We start from the raw sequence: 24,044 nt of genomic DNA, 5'->3' as shown, positions 1-24,044 counted from the left end.
GACGACAGATCTCCGGGGACAGGTGGGTGAGACACCTTCAGGTTTCTCACACTACCCAATATGCCTACGAATGCAGTTGGATAACCAAAAGTGAGTTGGAGTACCTGAATAACTCACAGAGGAGAACACCTGCCTTTTATGCACTACCAAAAATATAAAAGGATTCAAAATAAAACCAGGGAAGACGAATTGTCTCCAGATGTAGCTCTATTTTAGAACCACTGTGTAAATTCATCGACCACTTCCTAAAACCGCTGAGTCAGGAACCACATCATACCTCAAGGATACGATGAATACCATCACATGCTTTGAAGGCCTACCCTTTGACCAGATTACAGAAATACTGATTACCTTGGACCTAAAAGTGCTCTATACCTGTATTCCCTAAGAAGCAGCCATTGACTGTATCAGAGACTATCTTACTCACCACATGAATCAGACTCGAGTGCAAGCTAATTTCATAGTGGAGCTGCTTAAAATAGCCCTATCTAAGAACTTTTTTATTTCCAATGAACTATTCTACTTTCATATCTGTGTGACCGCAATGTGGGCAGCGTTCGCCCCTAGACTGGCCATCCTATACATGGCAGCGTATGAGGAAAAACACATTTTTGCACATACCAACCCATTCCACCAACTTATAAAAAGCTGAAAACGGTACATCGATGATGTTGTTTTCATCTGGCAGGGCAGCCAGGAGAGTCTGGCCGAGTTCCGCACATGGCTAAACAATAGGATGCCAGAAATGCAATTCACTATGAACAGTAGTCAAAAATCCATCAACTTCTTAGACTTAACCATTGCAAGCAGTGGGGGGGGGAGCTCTACTGCACACTGTACAAGAAGAGCACAGACAGAAACATGCTACTGCATTTCAACAGCCAGCACCCCAGGAACCTTAAGGAAAACCTGCCCTATGGACAATACCTAAGGATCCGAAGAAACTGCTCACATATGATGGACTACGAACAACATGCTGATGACTTAGAGAAAAGACTGAGAACGAGAGGACACCCCAATAAAATCCTCAACAATTCCAAAAAAAAGAGCCAAGTACACTCCATGAGAGACCCTGCTGGTCCCCAGAAGCAAAGACCAAGATGATTCAACTTTAACATGTATATCTACATTTGGCCCTGAAACTGGAAAAATAAGATCTATAATCAAAACATTTTGGCTAATCATACAAACAAGCCTACACAAGGAACCTCTACCCAGAATGGCCCTAAAGATGTCTAAAAATCTTAAAGAATATTTAACACATTTACGACTGAAGAGACAGGAGTCGAGAAGCTCACTATGGAATCTCAGGGAGATCACGGGACACCACCCATGTGGCACCTGCACAGTGTGCAGATTCACAAAGAAGATGAAAACCTTCATCTTCTTAACGTCCATACCCTGTGGCGGACAGGGTATGGACGTTAAGGCACTTTACCAACTGCAAGACTTGCAAGGTGATCTACATAATTCAATGCCCCTGTGGGTTGAAATATGTTGGCCAGACCTCCAGGGCAGTAAACAAAAGAATTGGTGAGCACCGCTCAAAAATCAGGTGCAAAGTGCACACTGTCCTGTTGGTAGACCACTACGCATGGACTGGATGACATACTCTGGTGGGTGGTGGATGTAGTAAGTACCAACACCAACATTACCAATGCCCTCCTATACAAAGAAACATGGTGGATCCACAAGCTCCAGAGCCAAGTGGGCGGCCTCAATGAAATGGTACCATTGCCCACACAAGGCTATGACAGCCAGCTCAGACGCTTCTAACACCTTTGGTTCCCACAGTGCAGTTACTCCAACCGTTCGATCCTACCACACTGTACTACACATCCCATCATGCCCCACGTGCCCCAGCTCCCTATCCGTTAGATGGCTCTGTGCCGTTCCACCAATTGATCCCTTAGCAAGCAGTGGTGTACTCACCTGGTTCCCTGAACACTCCATGTACATTCCACCGCAGGCACTCTTTGTCTAAACTTTCACCATGTAACCAACATGACCTTTAGGGAGATATTCTTGCAAATATCCAGATCAATCAATGTATGCTCCATGATCAAGTATATGTTCCAGCCTCCGAGATTACGGATGCACTGCCCTTTATCCCCTAACTCCATAACGCTAGGTACCCATGACAGTGGGTAGTTCAGGTCATTACACAACGGCCCGTGTATGCGTAACGGTCTATGTATACACTGGTATCTATGACAACAACCCGACCTTGTATCTCCCGATCGCACAACACGAGTGGCTATCTCTGAACAAACGCTCCCCCACACTGCAGGCTCCACTTGACCTTCCACGCACTGCCCTCACGCAGTCCACAGTCACTTACAAGGTAAGGTGATCCTCACCCATCGGTCTACATGTGCGGTTTTCTGAAACAGGATATTTACGATTCTGTGTTTTTTATTAACATGCCGTGACGCCGCTCCCCTTCTCATTTTTAGCTTCCTGCGGTGTTCCACAGTAACAGTACCATGCTGCCGCCTATGAAGCAGAAGCTCGGGCTCTACCCACCCCTCCACTTCAGAAATAATGGTGTCCTCACAGGTTATTAGATTACCACACAATACGCCCACCTAGCAATACCTTCTATATACATACGGCATGTATCTCACCATGTCTCTACCAAAGAGAAACTACATCATTGGCACTTCATGTTTTTCTATATTAGATCGCTGTTCTGAAGTCCCGCCTTAGTGAAGTATGTGCACCGCCCAGCAGTACCCACAAACATCTATAGAATGAAGAATCTCCACGTTCTACAGGGTCAATATACACCGGGCACTAGCTTTTAGCCCTTTTATCATTTTTGTAGCAGTCTGCATTCGTATTTGGTGTACTCCGCTAGGGACTTCACCATCCAGGTCCAGGTGAAGGCAAACCCAATTGTCACCTGCTGAAATATCCAAAGAAGAGCCAGGACTCGAAAATAGGAAGACCTACACACAACTGTTTGCTGATAAATAGTGACGTCTCATTCACCAGGGACCATAGAGGAGCACACTTCCACTAATCCTAGTGTAAAAGTACTCAGAATGAACCTTGGAACACTAGAGGTGTAACTACAAGCCTTGGATTTTCTTTTTAGATTCCTACTAAGCCCAATGTTGATGCGATACATAGCTTAACAATCAACTTTTCTTTCTGTTTCACAACGTGTAATGTTCTGTTAAATCTCTTTTTTTATGTTTGCACATGAGTTTTATGTTTGAATTAATTATCTTGGACTGAAAGAATCTCTAAGAATGAATGTACATCACAATGTATGTAATTTGGATTAGATGAAATTATACACAGGCCATAAGTTGTTAAATGCTGCACATTCTGTCAATGTTTTTCACTAAAAGCAAAAACAATTTTTTGGTTGTTGAAACAATTTATGAAAAATGAAAAAATAAGACGATGAGGATTGATATACCATCGCTATACACTTAAATATAAAATATGTGGGATCATAATTAATTGGTGATTGAAATGTATTGTTGCTAACAGATGCTGGCAGTTTGGGGACATTAAATGTATACAAATAGAAAAATCTGAATGCACACAATTGTGCTTCGAAATAAATCTACTACGACAATTTTACCTTATACAGGATTTAGACCCCATGCCCTAGCATTGGGGGCTATCCCTCCAGTTAAATATGCAATTGAGTACATGGCAGGGCAGAGGGGTTCACATTTGTGGTCAAATGGAAGATATGAAAGCTGAGTTAATAGTTAGTTCTACTAAATGGGCTTTGATTAATTTCGCCTTCGCCTCTCCCACTGTGGTGTCATCAAATCGGCAGCATACAATACAAATTACGTCTGCTGAGATGGGTCTTGGTGGGAGGTAATCCCCACGATTTGTGGATCTACCGGCAGGCCACGGGTGATGAGTATTCTGGCTAAGAGGCTATTTTTTGGGACCACCCGCATGCTGCTGAGGGCCCCATTGACTCCTGGGTAGGATGTCACTGACTGGTTAGGATAGTCAGTCGGAACACACGGTACACAGTCACTTATTGCATACCAATGGGTCTATGCAGGTCTTGACAAATTTTGATGTCTTTTTGTACAGGAGACTTGTTTAGATTGCCCCGTTCAGGTTGAGGTCTATCATATTTACCAGACTTTAGCCACAAAAGGCTCTAAGGAAGGCCCTTCGGGGGACTTATACATGGTGTTAGACACCACTTCAGCTCCTGCCATGTTGTGACATTCACTGTTGAAAATAACGTTCTAGCGGCAGAGTTTTGGCAGGAGGAAGGTGGCAATGATTGGAGAATGTTGATTTAAACTTAGAAGTCCCTCCAAGTACTAAAATACTGGACGAAATCCAATCAAGAATCTAAGAAACTCTGGTAGCATGTGAAGTGAACACTGTTGAGCACCTTATCCTTTTGGTGGTTGGGGGGATTTACATTTAAATGCCAGGTGTGTGGATAACAGGTTGTATGCCTCCTATAGCAATGTGACAAATAAGAGTGTGATGGTTCAAGGGAAAGGTAATCCCAAAGGTAGACTTTGGGTTCCCTTTTTGAGGCGGTGGGAATTACACATGTTAAATGGTAGAACAAAGGGTGACAACCCGGGCAACTAGTCATGGGCCGGGAATGATAGTCGGGCTACCCTTGACTACTTCTTTGGGAACAACGCCTGTCTCATGATGGTTGAAGACATAAGTGTTGTTCCTATCGAGTATAGTGAGCATAATATTCTTGCACTTACTATTAATTTGCAACACACATGGTTCAGAGATAGTGGTTGTATCGGTATTCAATCCGACCATGCCGACAATTGTATTCGTTGGACAGCAAAGCATTTGCATAAAGTTGGCAGGATGATCTCTGAGCTTCGAGACGAGGATATCGATGCCTTGGACTCCCTGAGTTGCAACGAGATAGGGGAATGGTTCATGACAATGGCTGTTAAAACTGCCTCCAGCCCCAACAGGCCCTTGTTGGCATGTAGCAAACCCTGTCATGCCTTTGATGGTGCCATTCACGATGCCAAGAGAGTGATGCTCTAAGAGCTACGAGTGGTTTGCGGCCAAGGGCTGTCGGCTCCTGAGTTGTCCTCACACGTGAGGTGTATTAAGAAAAACTATCAAGGATGGCTCAGGCGCTGGAGGTATTTGATCCTCAATACAGACTGGCAAAGCATGATTATGGCACTTAGAAGTGGTAAGAAGATATGCTGTTTGTTGGCCGATGCCAAAGGAGATCGCAGGAAATGTATCCTAAATCCTATACAGGAGTTGGAATGGATGGGGTACGTCAGAGGGAACAGTGGAGCCAGAACTGGGGCTTCACCCCAGGTCATATGATCGGGGGTGGCCTATGGCTATTGACAAAGTCGATACCTGAGCTGCAATCCTGAAGCTTAAAAATTCAAGAGTCCCAGGTCCAAATGGCTCAGCCAATGTTGTATTAAAACAGAACCCTGATCGGTGGGCCAGTATACTTAAATTTGTGTTTCACAAGGTATGTCCAACACAAAATCCCGGCATCATGGAAGCAGTCTGCCCTTGTTCCGGTATACAAAAAAGGTGACCATTTTTTGCTGGAGAACTACACGCTGTTGTTTTTATTAGATGTTACAGGGACATTTGTCTCCACTTTTGTCTTGAGGGCTCTCCAGGCATTGTTGGAGGAAACCCAAGTGCTACAATTTACCCAGGGTGCTGCACGTTGCATAACCTTAGGATCTTGGACTCCCTGATTAGGGGTACGATGGAGCCTGGTGGGCCTACCTTATATGTTACCTTTGTGGATTTTCGAGCAGCTTTCGACAAGGTCAAGCGTGAGAAGCTGTGGTGTAAAATGGTATCCTGTGGGTGTCCGAACTGGCTTGTCAATGTCCTAAAAGGTCTTCATTCGAATACTCAAGCATGCGTTTGACTGAATGAACAGGGGGGAGTGCCTGCCCCAATTACGATATCTAAAGGGGTGAAACAGGGATGCACGATTGTGCCACTGCTCTACAATATATACATGTCGGATCTCCCAGCCCAATTTGTTCCAGGCATTGGTTTTTGCCCTAATAGAGGCGGCCGGTCCAGTCCTTCTATGCTCTACGCTGATGACTTAGTTATGCTAAATGACACCTTTAGCGGAGCCAAAGCCATATTTGAAATACTGGTTAAATACGCAGCTGTAAATGATCTGAGTATTAACATGGGGAAGGCTAAGGTATGGTGGGGTCCCCCAAAAGTCGCAAATGTCCCAGTTTCATTACCAGTCTTGGTAAGGTCGACTCTGTGGCATCTTACCCATACCTAGAACTGGAAATGAGTGCCAGTAGAACATACTCTTACATAAAAGTTGGTAAAACGGTTAAGGCACAACGCATGACTCAAATGATTGCCAACTTTGCAAGAAAAACTGCTGCGTTTTCTTCGGAAGGGATAATTACCCTATACAGTCAATGCTTTTGCCCCATGGTTTTAGATGGTTTAGAGGCACTGGCATTGGCTGGATTTGATTGAGGGTTCCTTCTGGAAGCGCATCCTGAGGCTGAGCCCCTCTACCACAGTTCAATATCTCAGTTTGGAGCTGGGTCTGGTGTCTCTTAAGGGCCAGATGTTGATCAGTCAGGGACTTTTGCACTTGAAAATCCATACCAAGCCGAAATGTCAGTTTCTCTCGTTGATGGAGTCTGGCCAGTGCCCTTGCCATAGGCACAGGGAAAAGAAGTTTGACAAATGAATTGTCTATGTTTATGGGGTGGTACACCGATTTCTCCGACCACAAAGATATTTGAGACAGTGTCCTAACCCAGCGGTGCAGAGTTTTCAACTGAGGCTTCGTATAAACCCGTTGCCATTGTTTATTTTTCATGGTGCTCAACTTGGGCTTCCAGTCCAGGACAGGAGCTGTCATATATGTAAATTGCCTGGCACATTGAAGACGGCAAAGCACCTTTTCACTGAATGTGCAGCTTTGGGTAACACATACATGACCATCTTGGGCAGCATGCTACACAACTATGAGTCAATAAGGCAGGAAGCATTTTGGAACTACTGCCTCAATACTGAGACCAAAAGTGTGCACATTGCTCTGTACCAGTTATGGTGTATCATCAACAAATGCCTGCCTAATTCTAATTGATTTGATTCTATGGGGTTGGCTCATGATGAGCTAACTCTTGTCTATTTTATGGTCATTTTATGTCTATTTAATTATTTAATGTTTTATATTCACAATCTATGAACATTAAGCACTTGTGGTATGGAATGCATATGTACAAAGACTGATTTTAGTTGGTTCTCAGTTACATCAGCTTTTATACGTAAGAATGTATATGTGATATTATGAATTGAATAGGAGTAGCTAAACAAGAGGTCATGAAATACGATAACCTGTGTATAGCATGAGTATGACTTTATGGATTGATTTTTAGGAACTTTGTGATTCTGTGATTTCGTCGTTTTGTGATTTGTAAAACTTCTTCTGGAACTGAAAACAAATAAAGAAATACATAAATATGTCAAATCCACATTCTTGGTTGATCTATTTATCCCTACAAATGGCTACATCTACATGTCACCAACAATTGAGTGAAGTGTCCTAGCCATGTTGGGCCCCTTCATGAATTTCATAAATGCCAACCTTATTGGGAGTCCCAGTTGAACCATTGAACCCTAAAGTGTTCTGGAATAAAGGGTACCCACAACTTCTTTCTGAATGAATCGTACAGGAGGGATTGGTGTCTTTGAGATGATTAATAATGTTAATGTACCTGCTGACTCACTGGTCTTGTGGCATGGGTCCCTCCAGAACCCCGAACTGATTGAAGCATTGCCTCTTTGTTATTTATTTTGTATTTTTAAAGTGCTCACACACCCCACGGGCATCGAGGCGCTGTTACAGGAATGTTTTTTTTCTTTTTTTTTGTTGCAGAATTGTTTTCGCTTTAGTTGCGTATTTATAACGCGCTTAAACACCCAGAGGTTTCTAAGTGCGGACCCGGGGATCGAACTTGTGTTGCTTCGTGTCGTCTTGCTTCCAAGGCGTGCACGTTGCCGCTGAGCTATCCTACCGAGCTATCCTAACGGGCCTCTGCGATATGAATTATGAAGAATAGCCAATATGCATGAGGTTGCTGGCTTCCTGCCAATCAGATGTCAGTTGCTACCTTAGAGAGATTGTGTGGTTTCATTAGGTGAATATTGGAATAAAATGTCAGATTTCAAGTGCAGTGCATTTTTGGCTGAGATTTGAGGTGATTTTCATAAATGCTGAAATGTAAGGGCCTGTCAGGCAATAGATTTGCTGTTGGTTAGACAATGTTTATGCAGCAAGGTCAGGAGAGTACCAAAGAACAAGTCATTCTCCATGTTTGATGTCTGCAACCTTTGACTCTTCAGATGTTTTGGACTACAACTTCCATCAGCCTTAGTCAACACAATCAAGGGTTAGGGATGATGGTAGTCGTAGTTCAAGGGGGGCCATTGGCACTTCTAAATTTGAAGAGGCCTCCAGTGTCGTCCATCAAAGTCCTACCCTTCTTGGGGAGTGCCAAAGAGCTTGTCAGGGGCAGACAAATCACTGGTTCACCTTCTTCACCAAGATCCTTTCACTGTATCCACTGACTTCAAGATCATATACATCCAATCATAAGCATACGTTCTCCCCATCGTCCTGTTCTACACATTTAGCCTTCAGCCGTGCTTTCTGCTCCTACTTTTCCACTCTTCCTGCCCTCTCCCTGCCCCATGCCACTGTGCCAGAAGGTCACAAAGGGGGTGCTGGAAGGTCACTACGGTTGCTACAGACAAATTGCAAATGATTATTTACATTTACATAGTAAGCACATGAATTACAGCTTCTTCCGCACAAAGAAAGTAGGGCACTTAAACTGACAGGTAAGGCACAATATCCAAGTACTGCTATGGGCCTAGCGTGTTAAACCATAATGTAAAACCAACAACTTAGTTCTTTGTGGTGGGTAATTTTGAAAATGTTTTGCAGGTGGAGTGTGGGAGACAGGAAGAGGAGTCTGTTTCCTCCTCATCCACCCTGCTCTGCCTGCAAAACCTCTGTTGTACACCTGCATGAGATTTTGGACCATAATCGATTACCTGCAAACTAAAAAGACAAACGGGTGAGATATTCAAAGCATCAGTAGTGAGCCTGTGGTCGTAGGGCTCCACCAACTGCAAGTTATCATTAGTGCATGCCAGGTGATAGCGTAGGAAAAGCATACAAATGTACCAAACTGGGTGCACCACGTGAAAGCTCTACAATATTAGGGAAGACGTTGTGGTTGTCCGCTGTGTCAAAAGAGTCACTCATACAGGATAATTTAGCAGCAGCAGACCAGGCATGGTGGATGGGCTAGAATATTTCAAGATGGCTGATAACCTTTCCATCACTTTTCCACTTGAAATTACAGCAGGAAAAACAGCATCACCTGGGGAAATTGTAGTTTGCTGCAATCACTACCAATCAAAAGGCTCACTCACAAAATGTTAATTGCTCCATCACGGCTCCTGATCACGTGCCACATTCAAGCTCTGAATAAAATATAAAAGGAGGGATACCCAAAGGGGGTGTGTGGAAGTTAGGAGACTGTTGGAGAACCGAGAGGGATGCACGTGGAGAGGAAGGTGGAGACAAAAGGAGGAAGAGGGGGACAGGAGGAGATAACATAGCTTGGGAGAGAGGAAGGAGAGGAGGAGGACATATTTCTAAAGAAAGGGGAATCAGTGGAGATGAAGGAGAGACATTTAAGGAGAAATGAAGGAGAAGAAGTGGTGAAACATCTAAGGAGGAATGAGGATGATGAGGATGTTAAACATCTAAAGAGAGGAGGAGAGGCTGAGGGGTTGGAACTTATATAAGAAGGGTAAGGAGAGGAGTTGAATGTATGACATCTAAGAAGGGAAGAATGAAAGGTGGAGGAAGAACTCCTGGAGAGGGACAAAGATAGATGAAAGAGAAGAATATGTTGAGAATGTGAGAATATAGGAGGATGGACGCTAACAAGGGGAGGAGGAGGAGGAGGAGGACCATTAAGGAAAAGAGAGACGAGGGGGAAAGAAACCACTGGTAGAAGGGAGTGGGTGAGTAGAAAACATTCAGATTAGAGCAGGAGAGAATGTAATGGAATGGAAAGAACAAGGGTTGAGCCCTTTAAGACCTGTGCTAGAGGCATGCTCCTAGGTTTATGGGAAGGACCCACAGAGTGCATGAGGAAACAGTCTAGGGGAAGAGTTCCCTAGTCAAGCCTGAAGTTTCGAGTGTGTAACATCAAAAGCACCCAGGAGGGGAAAGGTGGAAGTTCCCCTGGGTCCAACAATTAGTGTGATACCCAATGTCTGACCCCATCAGACGACCTAGGGTGGTGCTACATGGTAGTTTAGAATAGGAGGACGTACACGAGGCCCCGACAACCCATGCATCAGCCAAATAAGGTGCAGAACCTACAAAGACATGCTTGTGGCACTATAAAATCCCAGCGAGTGTGAGTGACTGTTTGACTCCCACGGAAGGCCACCTTGCACTAAGATAGAGGTGGATAAAATTAATGCCACAGACCTAAGAGAAAGTACAGGTATGGCCAACATATCAATCTGTTTACTATACAGTTTTTAACACAATCAATTTGTTAAAGTCAACACTAACCCCTTTAAAATTAAATTGAGGATAAACTTGATTAGAGAACTCACAAACTCAGATGTTCTGTCAATCCCTGGCTGTGACACTGTTAAAGGCAAATAAACAGGGCAAAGTGCATTTAAATGTGTTATCAATTTTACTTCAGGGGACTGTGGTGTCAAATCATGAAATGAATCTATTCTTATGCAGCTAGACATACCGAAATAAGGAAGCCCACCACCTAAGTCTTCTCTGTGGTCTGAGAGATGAAGGACTGGGTGACAGTCTTCTGGTTACATAAGGCACAAATGCAATTTCCCTTGGATAGATTTGTGTTTCTGTTTATATTTATTTTTGTGGAGCTAGTTGCTTTGAACAGTAAATGGTACAAGGATAAATATAGTAAAAGGGCGTGTTGTAAGGCATCAGGTAAATTACAAGAAGTGACAAGTTTAAGCGAACAACCACTTCCGGAGACATTGTAGACATGGAACAAACACAGGTGATAATCTATAAAGGAGCAGGAGATCGTCCAGTAATCGGGATGGCAGAGTGATATTAGTCCAGTAATCGGGATGGTAGAGTGATATTAAGAGGGTGGGAGATGTGTCTGGAGAGGAAGGGCGCATTTTCCAGCGGCAGGAGATGGCATTTAAGTGCTGATTTGAATGTGTGAATGTTGGTTGTGTTTTCCATTTCAGTGGGTAGAGAGTTCCAGTGATGAGGGGCACATAGGAAGAAAGATTGGAAGCATTGTAAGATTGGAATGCACAAGATAGATGAGGAATGGAAAGGATGAGAGTGGTGGTATAGCACAGGGTACTTTAAGAGGAGTATCATGAAATAGAAGCAGCAAGGTAGGGAGGCTAGGCCATGGTATAAATACGAATTTTGAAAGGGATCAGTTGTGCATGGCGAGGTATTCTGCAGAATTGAGGAGAACTGAGAGTGAATCAAGGAAGACTTTAGAAAGTATGAGTTGCAAACTTGAGAATTTTGTCAAGTGGGGGAAATGAGCTAATAGGATGCCCGGAGAACAGCGCAGCAGTAGTCAATATGAGTGGAGGAATAGTTTAGTTTGAATGATCGAGGAGAAGAGGGCAGATGTTTTTAGTGTTGAACAGGTTGAGTTTGGCGTCAGTGGTAGCCAGTATTTTAAATTTGGTGGAGACAGAGGTTGTTGTCAAAGAGGAGCCTTGGGTGTTGGCGTGGGTAGGTTGGTGAAGAAGGACATGGGGAAAGTGACATGGGGATATTGGGAAGATGGATGACTTTTGGCTCACAGCAGATGAGCATAAGACAGCAAAGAGCCATCCACTAAAGGACGGCTCAGCGAGAGTCAGAGATTGTATAGGACAGCTGTGGGTGAAGACAGAGCATGAGAAGCTGACCTAAGTGTCACCAACAAAGAAAGTATATAACACGAAGAATGAAATGGGATTACTGAAGGATAGAGCCTTGTGGAATGCCTACTCATAGGGGGCCGGGTCAGATGTTTCAGGAAATAGTAAAGGATCACGCAGAGTCATGAAATCCTAGGTTGGACAGAGTCTTGAGTGATAGACGATTGACTATGTTAAAAGCAACAGAATGATCAGGGATAATGAGGAGAAGGTTGTAGATCGTCAGCTGTGGAACGCTAATTGAAGTGTGCTGCATAAATTGTTTGTTAGAAGGTAGTGGGTGATCACTGAGATGAGTGAGGTTGAAGAGGGTGACTCAGTAGAAGCAGGTTAGCAATGCAGTTTATTTCATATTTCATCATTTTAAGATTAAAGGTATCCACTTGGGCACACGTTGGGTTATCTGATTTGAGAACTGGAGTTAGCTCACAGAGAGAGAAGTTGGGGAGAATGTTGGCTAGCTGGAGGGGAGTTGAAGGAGGGGCAGGGGTTAAAGGACTATGAGAGTACCATGATCTTGGAGATCTTGGAAGAGGCGGAAACGGCAAAATAGTTGGCTGAAGAAGTCACACAACAGCATACAGGAAATATAATAACTGGAGATGGTAGAAGCTAAAAGAGCATTTGCAGAGGTGTGAATGTAGAAAGGAAATTAAGATTGTAAAGTAATGAGACGAAATGCTGCCTTTGCCATAGTACGAACTAGGTGACCATCCTTGAAGGAAATGTGACTGGGGTGATTGGCACCAGTGGTGCAGGTTAAGGCACATTCCAGTCCTATGTTAATGTGTCATGGGCTAACTCGGGATTGAGGGTAATGGTGGATGTGGTTATGGTGTGTGTAGGGTAATGGTGTTCAAATTAGGAGATAACCATCAGATTGAAGAGATTAAATGACTGGTTGTAATGGAGTTAAGCAGGGGTGCATACTGGCTCCTTTTTTATTAAACTATATTTGGCTGGTCTACATAAAGCACTAGATGTAACTAGTGGTAATGCAATTAAGTTTGGTGATTTATCCATATGTTGGCTCGGTTACGTCGATGATTTGGTGATATTGGACTACACTCCTCAAGGCCTACAAGCAAAGCTTGAGGCATTGGGCGACTATTCCTTTTTTTTTTTTATTATTTATTTGTTTATGGCTTTCCAAAGAGAACCTTTACAAAATCGAATACGAAAAAAGAGAAAAAAGCATAAAAAGCTTTAAAAACATGGCCTTGCAGATCGGTCGAGAAAAGCTCACCCCTTGTTCGGCACTTTAACTGTACTTTGTGAGTATCAAGCAGTTTTCTAAAACCTTTACAATTGCCGTGGTGAGCATGACTTCCTGACCGGAGATTAGTCTATCCCAGAAGGAGTCTTGTGATAGGGTCTCTTCTCTAGCAACAAATCTTCCCAGCAGCTGCCGTCTTGCGGGCCAAGTCCCCTCGCACTCTAACAACAAGTGTCTCAATGATTGTAGGTTCGGTGGGTCGCAAAACCCGCAGAGCTTTATGGTTTTATTGCCCTGTTGTCTTTTGGCCAAAATTTCTCCGGTGTGAGCCAGATTTAGTCTAAGTCTTAGGAAGTTGTTTCGAATGCTCTTGTCGGGGAATTTTTGGAGATAGCGTGGTAGTGTGCCCACTTTTCTCTCCACTGTCAGGAAGAGGTTCGGTGGGTTTAAGAGCCTGACTCCTTCAATCGTACAGATCCAATCATGTATTTCAAGTTGTTTTTTTTATTTTCACAGGATTGACGATCAGTAGTTCTAATGTTGAATTCAGCCTGAGTAGAATGTCCCCCACTTTTCTTTCAAGGGTGAGAAGATGTTTCGATTTTTTCTTTTTATGGTGTCCAATTACATCGAAAAGTAGAGTAGAGGACCTAGCGGTGATAATATCCCGGTATAACGACAGAAGCTTCCAGTCCGCTCAACACCCTAAGGAAATCAGACCCAGTTCATATCGTAGGCTACTAAGGGGTGTACATATAGGCAAGTTTAGTGCTGCTCTCCATAGCCGACCCTCTATTTTACTCCAATTATAGTTCCAAAGCATAGGTTTCACTTCTAGGCCGTACAAAAGGATTGGTACGGCTTTACCAATGTAGAATTTAAGAAGCGGCACTATTGAAAATTTGCAGAACTTCTCCGTCAGTTTCTTCATCTGGGCCGTAATTTTTGCAGTCTTGCCAAAGATGATTGGTAGCATCTTGCTCATGGACGGAGATGCGAAAATTTCATAGCCCAGGTAAGTGAGTTCTTCAACTCTGGGAATTTCCGTTTCTTCGAGAATCCATTTCCTGGATGGTAAGTTTTTTCTCGGATGTTTGAAAACCAGGATTCTAGATTTCGAGGGATTAATTATTAGACCGTTGAGCTTGACATAGTCACTTAGTTTGAGAAGGAGCTGTTGCAACCCCCGGGCCGAGCCATCCAGGAGGACAATGTCATCTGCGTAGGCCAGCCAATGTATCCTTCTCCCATTTATCCTAGGTGCTATCATGGAGGCCGATTCAAGAAAATTCCCCAGGTCTGCTAGAAAAAGATTGAAAAATAACGGAGCGCCTAAACAGCCTTGCCGGACTCCCCTGAAAACCTCTATAGCTTCTGATAAATTGCCGGCATCGTCCAGTCTTACCCTGATGGTGGTATTCCTGTGCAGCTCTATAAGCATGGCCAAAAGGGGTGCTGGAATCCCCCAGTTTTGAAGTTTGCGCCAAAGGTGAGCCCTGTCCACCAAATCGAATGCTTTGGATAGATCCACCCATGCACCGAAGAGTGGGGAGCCATCCTTCTCGTTGGAACCTTCGCTGAGTAGGTTAAGGATGAGGCCATTTGAACTAGTAGATAGACCTTTCCTAAAACCCGTTTGGTGCCGGGAAAGAATTTCGTTGGTATCAGCCCAGTGGGTGAGTTCTTTTAGGAGAAGTCGCATAAACAATTTACTATCGATATCAAGCAGGGCGATTGGTCGATAACTAACAGGCTTGAGTCTATCGCCCCCCTTGAAAAATGGAATGATGAGTGCATTCTTCCAGGACGGTGGAAAGGAGCCGGACTTTACGATTTCCCAAAAAAGATGATATAGTAGCTTTGCCCACATTGAAGGTTGATTTTTTAAAACTTGATAGGTTAGGCCGTTGGGTCCTGCAGCCTTTGATGTAGATGCTGATAGAATGAGGTCAAAAATGTCTTGTTGATTAAATGACAATGACCAGATCGTTGGGGGTCCAGTAAAATCTCTGGTGCCTGGATGTTCAAAATTCTTGGTTAAGTAGTCGATCCAGGATTGCTCTGGAACTAAATTGCAGAGGGAGCTATTATGGCCTGTCTCAAGTTGGTTGAGTGCGGCCCAGAAGCTTCTGCAATTATTGGCGTTGAGTAAGTGGAGCATCTTTTCCCCATCCTCTTGCTTTATTTGGTGTTTGTGGTTGCGAGACCAGTTTCTGTAAGATTGCTTAGCTTTCCTGATTTTTTGTGAGGTTTCTCGTTGGTCTCCTCCCCCCTTTTTCTTTAGACTACGAATGAGACGGCGAAGAGACCTTTTTTGCTTGTGTGTTTCCTCATCGAAATGATGAAAGTGTGTTTGATTCCCTACCATTTTCATCTCCTGTGGTGGACAAATTGACCAAATGAAATTCCCAAATCTTTCGGGGTGGAATTCCTCGATCCATAACGGTCCCGGTATTGTTTCTAGGAGTTGATTTAGTTTTTCCCCACCAGATTTGTATTTTGCCACTCTCAATTTGCCCTTGAGTCCGACTAAATCCTGCGGACGTGGTGGGTTGAGGGCTCTCTGTAATGCCGAGAATCGAAGTTCGAGGCTTGCGTGGTCGCTGCCTCCTTCCCAATTAAGGGTTAGGATCGGGCAGTAGGATGCAAGACCTGGGGTTACAAAAATATGATCCAACGTGGATTTCGAAGAACCCCGGCACCAGGTGTGATTTCCTATCTCGTTGGCCCCATTTTGCTTGGTGATCCTTTCCAGGTCCCAGGAGGAGAAAAAGTCCCACCATAATTTACCATTTCGTAATGTAGTCGGCTTGAGGTGTGTAGGCCGGCTGCTTTTTGAGGTAATATAGTCGGCATTAAGATCGCCTGCTATTATAATGTGTGCTCCCTGGAAGTTGGTCTTCACTCCTATAAGAATGGTCTGTAGGAGTTCCAAGTAATCTTGCAGCTTTATGGTGGCTGGGTTCCAGTATATGTTAATGAGAACTAAATTAACTCTTGTGTTGTCTGAGACCTGCTCTACTTTGCAGGCCTGAATGCCTGCTACATTATTGCAGAGGGAGATGATTTGATGGATGCTTGAGTTTTTGAGGACCATTAAGAGTCCGCCCACCGGTCTCCCTTTAGATTTTTGTGAGGCCCCAAGATTTATGACTGTGAAACCCTCGATCTCTATGGGGTTTACGAGCCATGTCTCCTGGAATAATAGAATATCGAATTCTTTTAGTAGTTTATTTTTTAGTAGCTTTTTTTAGCTTTTTTTTTTAGAAAACTAGAGCCTCTTGTATTCCAGGAGACGAGGCCGAGACTATTTTGTTTAAAGGCTCATTTGCTCCTCACCAAGATTCAGAAGGACCTGCGATATGATCTCAGGTAATTTCATGATGAGGTTCTCACTTAGTTTGGGGCCGGAGATAGAGTTCCTTAAGTGTTCAGTCGGTGGACCGACTGGTCCTCTCAATCTTGATGTATCCTCTTTATTTGTATATGTGCTAGAGTAGTTCCTGAAACCATCTTCCTCCTCCTGCTCAAATATCGACAGGCCTGCTCTTGCTAGTTCGTTTTTGTTCCCGATTAATGCCTGAAAGGCTCTTCTTGAGCTAAGGCCGACCTCCACAAAGAATTTGTCATTAGCGGCTGGAAATTTGACGTATTCGATGTCTTCTGATGAAAAAAGAAACAACTTATAGTTTTTTCTGATTTCTGTTAGGAGGACTGATCTGCAGAGGGACGTATACCTGATTGGTCTTTCCAGTCTTAGCCAAATCCTTGGAATTGTGAAGTCAGCAATTTCCTGCTCTATCTCCCACTCTGGGGGAGTGTGGTAAGGGCCATCTACCTCCTCTTCCGCTAAGGCGATTTGTGGACAGAACTCTAAATTTCTCGATTTTCCCAGACCATTCCGACAGTCTGCTTCGCAGGCCAAGGACCCAATTGGAGCATTGTTGTTGGTCAGTTGAAGCTCGAGGGCCATTGGGGCTACTGCCGCAGGTTTTGGAATGGTTTTTAAGAAGATGGGTGCCAGTCTGATGTTACTTGTACTTGCTTGGTGGGCTGTGCTGCTGGTAGCATTTTTTTTGGGACCCTTTTTTAGAAAAATGGGAGCTATTTTGATATTCAAATTAGGCATGATTGGGTTTGAATTATCAGAGGCTCCATTCACAGGATTCATAGGCTCAGTTTGCATGCCCGTGTTTGTGGTTTGAAGCGTTGAATCGCTCTTGGCTTTCCTTGGCTTTACGGGATCCGCTATGTGTCCGTTTGGGCCCTTTCCTCTATTGAAAGATCTTGAGGCCTTCTGGCTTTTATTCTGAGAGGAACCAGCGACTGGAGATGCATCAACTTCTAAGTCTGAGGACTTTTCCTCAGTCAGAGATAGTTTTTTAATGAAGGCATTTGTTCCTGATTTATTTGGGGCTCTTTTTTTTTTTTTGATTTTTTGTTTTTATTTGCGTTTTCTCCCATTGTGGGTGGGCCGGAGGCCTCTCTTTCTGCTTCTTTCCTCTTCTTCTTTTCAGATACCTTGGAGTAACCAGATCTTCTTGAACGTTTACAACTGTGATTTTATTAGGGCTCTCTGAGATCTCTACCAAAGGCTCTATTTCAACGTTCGCGAGTCTGCGGAATTCTTCTAGGACTGAGTTTGATAATGGTGTATCATCAAAGCAGTCCACAGGATCCTCTTCTAACTGCGGATGATTCTTGTTTGTAGTGTCTCGAGTTTCCATGGAAAGGTTTCTTATCAGATCTTGTGTTATAAGATTGTTCCTTGCTTCTTCTTTCAGCATGGAGTAAATTTGAGTGAGATCCAAGCCTTGTTTTACTCCCTCAATTTGTGAATCTTTTATTGTTGGAATCAAAATCGTGTTCATGATAATATTGAGTGCCGTTGTCGTAGACTCATTCTTTGATACTTCGTTTGCAAGTTCTAAAAGAACGCCTGCTTGTGTTTGGACCTCTGATTTCAGAAGTTCAAATACAGAGACCAGAGAGTTCAAAACAAAGCTCAATGCTGTCAGCGTTTTCTCACTGGTTGTGGGAAGCACTTCCTGTGATTCATGTTCGTCCTGTGAACCTGCTGGAGCCGGGCCATTTTTAGAATGGAGAAGACAGTCAATAGGCGACGGTGATGGAAGGATGGCATCACTCTCCTGAGATGTACTAGTAATCTGGCCAAATATGGCCCTTGAGTCAACAAGGTCGTTGGTACTCTTATTTCTTTTTCTTGCAAAATGGTTGTTGATTCTACTTTGTATTTTTTTGGTTGTTAAAGTGTATTCTAGTCCTCTTTTCCACCCTTCCTGAATAAGTGGAAGAGAGACTTGTGACTTAGGGGCCGAGTGGCAGACCGCAAGGGTATTAACTTGATTAACTTGATTAGGTAGGTAAGATGTTCCTGGAGGAGTAGGGGGCAGGACATCAGGTGTAGTGCTGCCCTCCCCCCCCAGGTATGATCCTTCTTGATCAACCATCTCTTCCAATGGCGGTGAACTTCGGAGCCTCATTTACTAGCTTTCTTTCTAGATTGATGGTTGCAAAGTTTGATGAGGCCCCCCCGCGAAGAAGAAAATTGATTATGGATTACCTGTATTGTGCTTTGTGCGCCTCTGTGCCTAACAGCCGCTTAACAGTCAGACTCCGGACTTTACCCTGCAGGGCTTAACGCCGCAAGGGTACACTGTGAGTGCTTTTGTGTCCGTCGGATGTCACGTGGACGATCACGTGAGCGGCCCGAAGCTCCGCCTCCTCCAGGAAGCGAGCGCCCGTGCGGGTAGCGCGAGTTCAAGCAAACTCCCAGCGCTGACACACAGCAAGGCACACAACAAGGCCACGAGTGGGGATATTCTTTAGATAAACTGCAGCAATGGCAGTGGCGATACCTCTCGCCGCTCGGCTGCACTGTGAGTGCTTTTGTGTCCGTCGGATGTCACGTGGACGATCACGTGAGCGGCCCGAAGCTCCGCCTCCTCCAGGAAGTGAGCGGCCGTGCGGGTAGCGCGAGTTCAAGCAAACTCCCAGCGCTGACACACAGCAAGGCACACAACAAGGCCACGAGTGGGGATATTCTTTAGATAAACTGCAGCAATGGCAGTGGCGATACCTCTCGCCGCTCGGCTGCACTGTGAGTGCTTTTGTGTCCGTCGGATGTCACGTGGACGAAATCGTGAGCGGCCCGAAGCTCCGCCTCCTCCAGGAAGCGAGCGGCCGTGCGGGTAGCGCGAGTTCAAGCAAACTCCCAGCGCTGACACACAGCAAGGCACACAACAAGGCCACGAGTGGGGATATTCTTTAGATAAACTGCAGCAATGGCAGTGGCGATACCTCTCGCCGCTCGGCTGCACTGTGAGTGCTTTTGTGTCCGTCGGATATCACGTGGACGATCACGTGAGCGGCCCGAAGCTCCGCCTCCTCCAGGAAGCGAGCGGCAGTGCGGGTAGCGCGAGTTCAAGCAAACTCCCAGCGCTGACACACAGCAAGGCACACAACAAGGCCACGAGTGGGGATATTCTTTAGATAAACTGCAGCAATGGCAGTGGCGATACCTCCCGCCGCTCGGCTGCACTGTGAGTGCTTTTGTGTCCGTCGGATGTCACGTGGACGATCACGTGAGCGGCCCGAAGCTCCGCCTCCTCCAGGAAGCGAGCGGCCGTGCGGGTAGCGCGAGTTCAAGCAAACTCCCAGCGCTGACACACAGCAAGGCACACAACAAGGCCACGAGTGGGGATATTCTTTAGATAAACTGCAGCAATGGCAGTGGCGATACCTCTCGCCGCTCGGCTGCACTGTGAGTGCTTTTGTGTCCGTCGGATGTCACGTGAACGATCACGTGAGCGGCCCGAAGCTCTGCCTCCTCCAGGAAGCGAGCGGCCGTGCGGGTAGCGCGAGTTGAAGCAAACTCCCAGCGCTGACACACAGCAAGGCACACAACAAGGCCACGAGTGGGGATATTCTTTAGATAAACTGCAGCAATGGCAGTGGCGATACCTCTCCTGGGCAACTATTCCACAGTGAATGGTTTAAAAATAAACATTGAAAAAAGCAAAATCATGGTATTCAAGCATTCCAAGGCCAAGAGTAAAAGTTTAAGGTGGGAACTAAATAAATTTAGAGTGGAGTAAGTGCAATCTTATAAATATCTCGGGGTGGTGGTAGATGACCAACTTAAATGGGCTTCACAATGGGAGCAGATTTGCGAGAAGACCAATCAGTAAATGGGAGCGATAAGATAAGCTGGCAACAATGGGGTTTGCTCGGTCCATACATTTCTTACTATTTATCCTGCACAAATGTTGCCATTTCTAGTGTATGGAGTGGAAGTGAGGGGGTAGAAGATACAGGATGGAGTTAATTAGATTCGATGGGAAGGTACTAAAAACGTTGCTGAGAATGTCAATATCTTGACCTATCGGGTATATACAATTGGAATGTAATATGATTTGTATAGAGGCTTCTGTATTAAATAGATGTTTACTTTTGTATAAGAAGGTCTGGTTGATGGAGCAACTAGTCATCATCTATACGCTATTTAAATCATTCTCAAATTAGATATTATGAGGATGAGTAACCTAGGATGGATATGGAAAATTGTTAGACAATGGGATCCTCCGCTGCTCTCTCAAAACTTTCAGATAATCGGTCATGTCCTATACACATTTTCTGAAAAAGCATTGGTTGATTTACGGGAGGGACTGCACTATAGTGGAATTGTCAACCAAAATCAATTGTGGCTTGTACATAGAATATTGGGTGAGCAGGATAGGTACTCTGAAATATATGTCTGCCTTTCCTAACAGTTACATGGTGAGGCTGTACATGCTACTTACATTTAATATGGCTAATTCTTTGGAAATTGTAGGCGCGAGAAGAGGTATTCCCCGTTGTGAAAGGCTATGTAGACTATAGGCCTCATTACAAATCGCCCGGTATGGAAACAACGGTGGCGGTAAACCCGCCGCCACCGTTGTTTCCATGCCGGGCGATCACAACTCCTGCAGGCGGGAGGTGATGTTCCCGCCAGGTCTGACCTGGCGGGTTTAACACCGCCCGCCTGCAGGCGGACGAGGAAACACCGGCAGCATTACTAGATGCTGCCTGTGTTTCCAAGATCCCCATTCCCATTGAGTCCAACAGGACTCAATGGGAATGGGGATTAACACCATTCCGCCTCCGTGATTCCCGGAAAACCGGGGTTTTAATGCCCCGGTAATTCCGGGAATCACGGAGGCGGAATGGTAATACGAGTCCGGCAGTAACCAGGCGGTTTTACCGCCGGACTCGTAATGAGGCCCTATGTGTTGAGTCAATAATTGAAACTAGTAAACACTCGTTAGTCGAATGTCTCAGCCTTGACAAAATATGAATGTTCTTCCTAATGAAATATAAGAATGAAATGAATGATATTAATATGCATTACCTGTGGGAAGTATTGATGTTGTATAATGATTACAATTTGATATTTTATATGATGAAATTAAGTATTTATATTTTTAGAATATTGGAGGATTTATAATATTGTGCTGTTTTAGCTTAGCATTTATGACTTAAAAATTGTTTATGAATGTTTTCTTAAATGGTGAAGTCTTTCTCGCTGCATTTTAATGTTTGTTTACTTTTGTATGATGATTATTGATGTATGGAATATGTATAAAAAGTGTATTTTAAGACTATGGGCCTTATTATAAGTTTGCCGGTCTGGAAACAAGGGTGCGGGTAAAGGCCCCCTTGTTTCCGGACCGGCAAACTCTGTGTTTGCCTGCCTTGGCCATGCTGCCCGACAGGTCTGACCTTGCCGGGGGCAGCCGCCACGGTAGGCAAACTCTTCACGGAAGCGCCAGCACCATTAGCAACGGTGCCGGCGCCTCTGTGTCCCCACTCCCATAGATTCTATAGGACTCTATGGGAATGGGGACTTACATTTTGCCGGCGCCTGACTTCTCGGGCCGCCAGCGTTGTATTCTGCTGGTGGCACCGGGCAGTCAGGCACCGGTAATTTTTTATGGGTCTGGCGGCAACCCTCCAGTAGCACCGTCAGGGTTACCGCCGGACCCGTAATGAGGCACTTTATGCATGCTTAGTAAAAATACAAAAAATACATTAGAGGAAAAATAGACCATTTGTTTCTTGTATAAGTGTCCTGCAAAGAGGTATTGAATTCGCCCACCTTGTAACAACACTTCCCTAAGGTAACTCAAACACAACGTGTAAATGCTGCGAGGAACTTGGAAAACGGCGCTATTTTCACTATCAATGCCAGTAATCAGGTAATCACCCAGGAAAGCATTGGCCCATTAAACTGATTCACTGCAGAATTGTACCACAGAACAGGCCAGGTTCCAAAGTCCTTCTTCATTGAGAAAAACATATAAGAAACTAAGGTACGGCAGTAAGACTGTGCGTGACAATATGTAATGACGTATCTCTGGAAAAGGGAGAGCTTGCATGTTACACAATGGGTGTCTATAGGCTCTGCTGCACAAAAGGTGCGGGTCCCTGCCACTAAGGGGATTATATTTTGTCCATAACGAATACGGCACATTTTCTCCAATCACATTAGACATAGAACAAAGGGTTTGGTCATGATGGCGGCCCTTTCAATCATCAATCAAACCGTACCTGATTTATACTTTAGCTAGACAAGCTATATCTTTCGTACTCACCATGTTGGTCGCGAGTAAAAACACGTATTATCCACTGCATTTCTTTTACAGCATTGTTTACCGTGAACAGGTAGATAGTGGTGGCTGGGGTTAGGTATATGGGTTTGGGGTCGGTGAGAGGGGGTCTCACCACACATTTTGCATTAAAAAAAGTTAAAACAAATTAATTGTTTTCAACCGCAATTAAAAAATTGCATTTTTCTAACAGAATCATAATTTTTGCCAGCAGCAACAAATCAGCAGCAGGAATAAGAACCCCAAAACGAACTAAAATCTAAGATAGATAATGTACTCTTCTTACTGGCTACTTGAAAGACAATAAAAAAATACATCAAATGGAGTCAGAACTCCATTTCTATGTGCCCATATTGCATAATTTGTTTATCATAACCTCAGCCAATTAACACAAGATCTATTCATTCAGAACAGTACGATACATCATTGTAATATAAAACATCAATATTTAGTCAGCATCAAAAAACCTACATAGAAGTGCAAATCAAACAGTGACCATTATTAGATTACATATACAAATTCATTAATTTGAAAAAACGGCAGCAAAATATTTCACCACCCACATCTCGGTACAGCACGTCCATCAACACATGTAGCAAAATAAATCGTACATCACTCATTGACATATTACTATATTTGCATAAAGTAAAAACATGTAGGTTCCTTAATTTTGTAGAAAACAGCAGCAGAATGGCCCTTTCGGTCCTGATTGTTCAACTTCCAGTCGCTTACTTGACAGCTGCATGGAACTCTGATTGCTCCATTACCAGCAATACACGAACCCTACATGTTTCTGTCCTAACAAGGCCACTAATGCTTAGACATGTCAGGGTAACAATTCGCCAAGCAATTACTTCATTGACAAGGATTCAAAAGGCTGTGGGACTCATAGAGGGATTAGTTAATCGACGCTTTATAGATATCCTAAATCACAGAGTCTAAAGATAGTTGGAAGTGAGGTAATCAATAACTCTATCTCTTTCTTGATCAATGAACAATAGAATATGGTTACAATCTTGGCCTTTACATATCCCACGGGCAATGTAAAGCTATACATTTGGTTGTTACTTTCATTATGGGCAGTAGTGCCAAAATGAAGAAACTATGTAATGCATTGCTTATTTTTGCTGCATTTCCAATTTCAAGGCAGATGTTGC

At 44.2% G+C, this 24,044-nt stretch overlaps 1 protein-coding gene across 2 annotated transcripts in view; it reads left to right on the top strand.

Moving 5' to 3' along the window:
- The window catches only part of PDE8B (phosphodiesterase 8B), a 1,197,077-nt gene that overhangs the window by 434,826 nt on the left and 738,207 nt on the right, over positions 1 to 24,044 (top strand). The gene's annotated exons all lie outside the window — the stretch shown is intronic.

Source organism: Ambystoma mexicanum, chromosome 6p (genome assembly GCF_040938575.1).
Source record: "Ambystoma mexicanum isolate Mex_15411 chromosome 6p, UKY_AmexF1_1, whole genome shotgun sequence".
Lineage (NCBI taxonomy): Eukaryota > Metazoa > Chordata > Amphibia > Caudata > Ambystomatidae > Ambystoma > Ambystoma mexicanum.
Note: the sequence above shows the minus strand (reverse complement) of the source record. Positions and strands in the feature narration are given on the sequence as shown.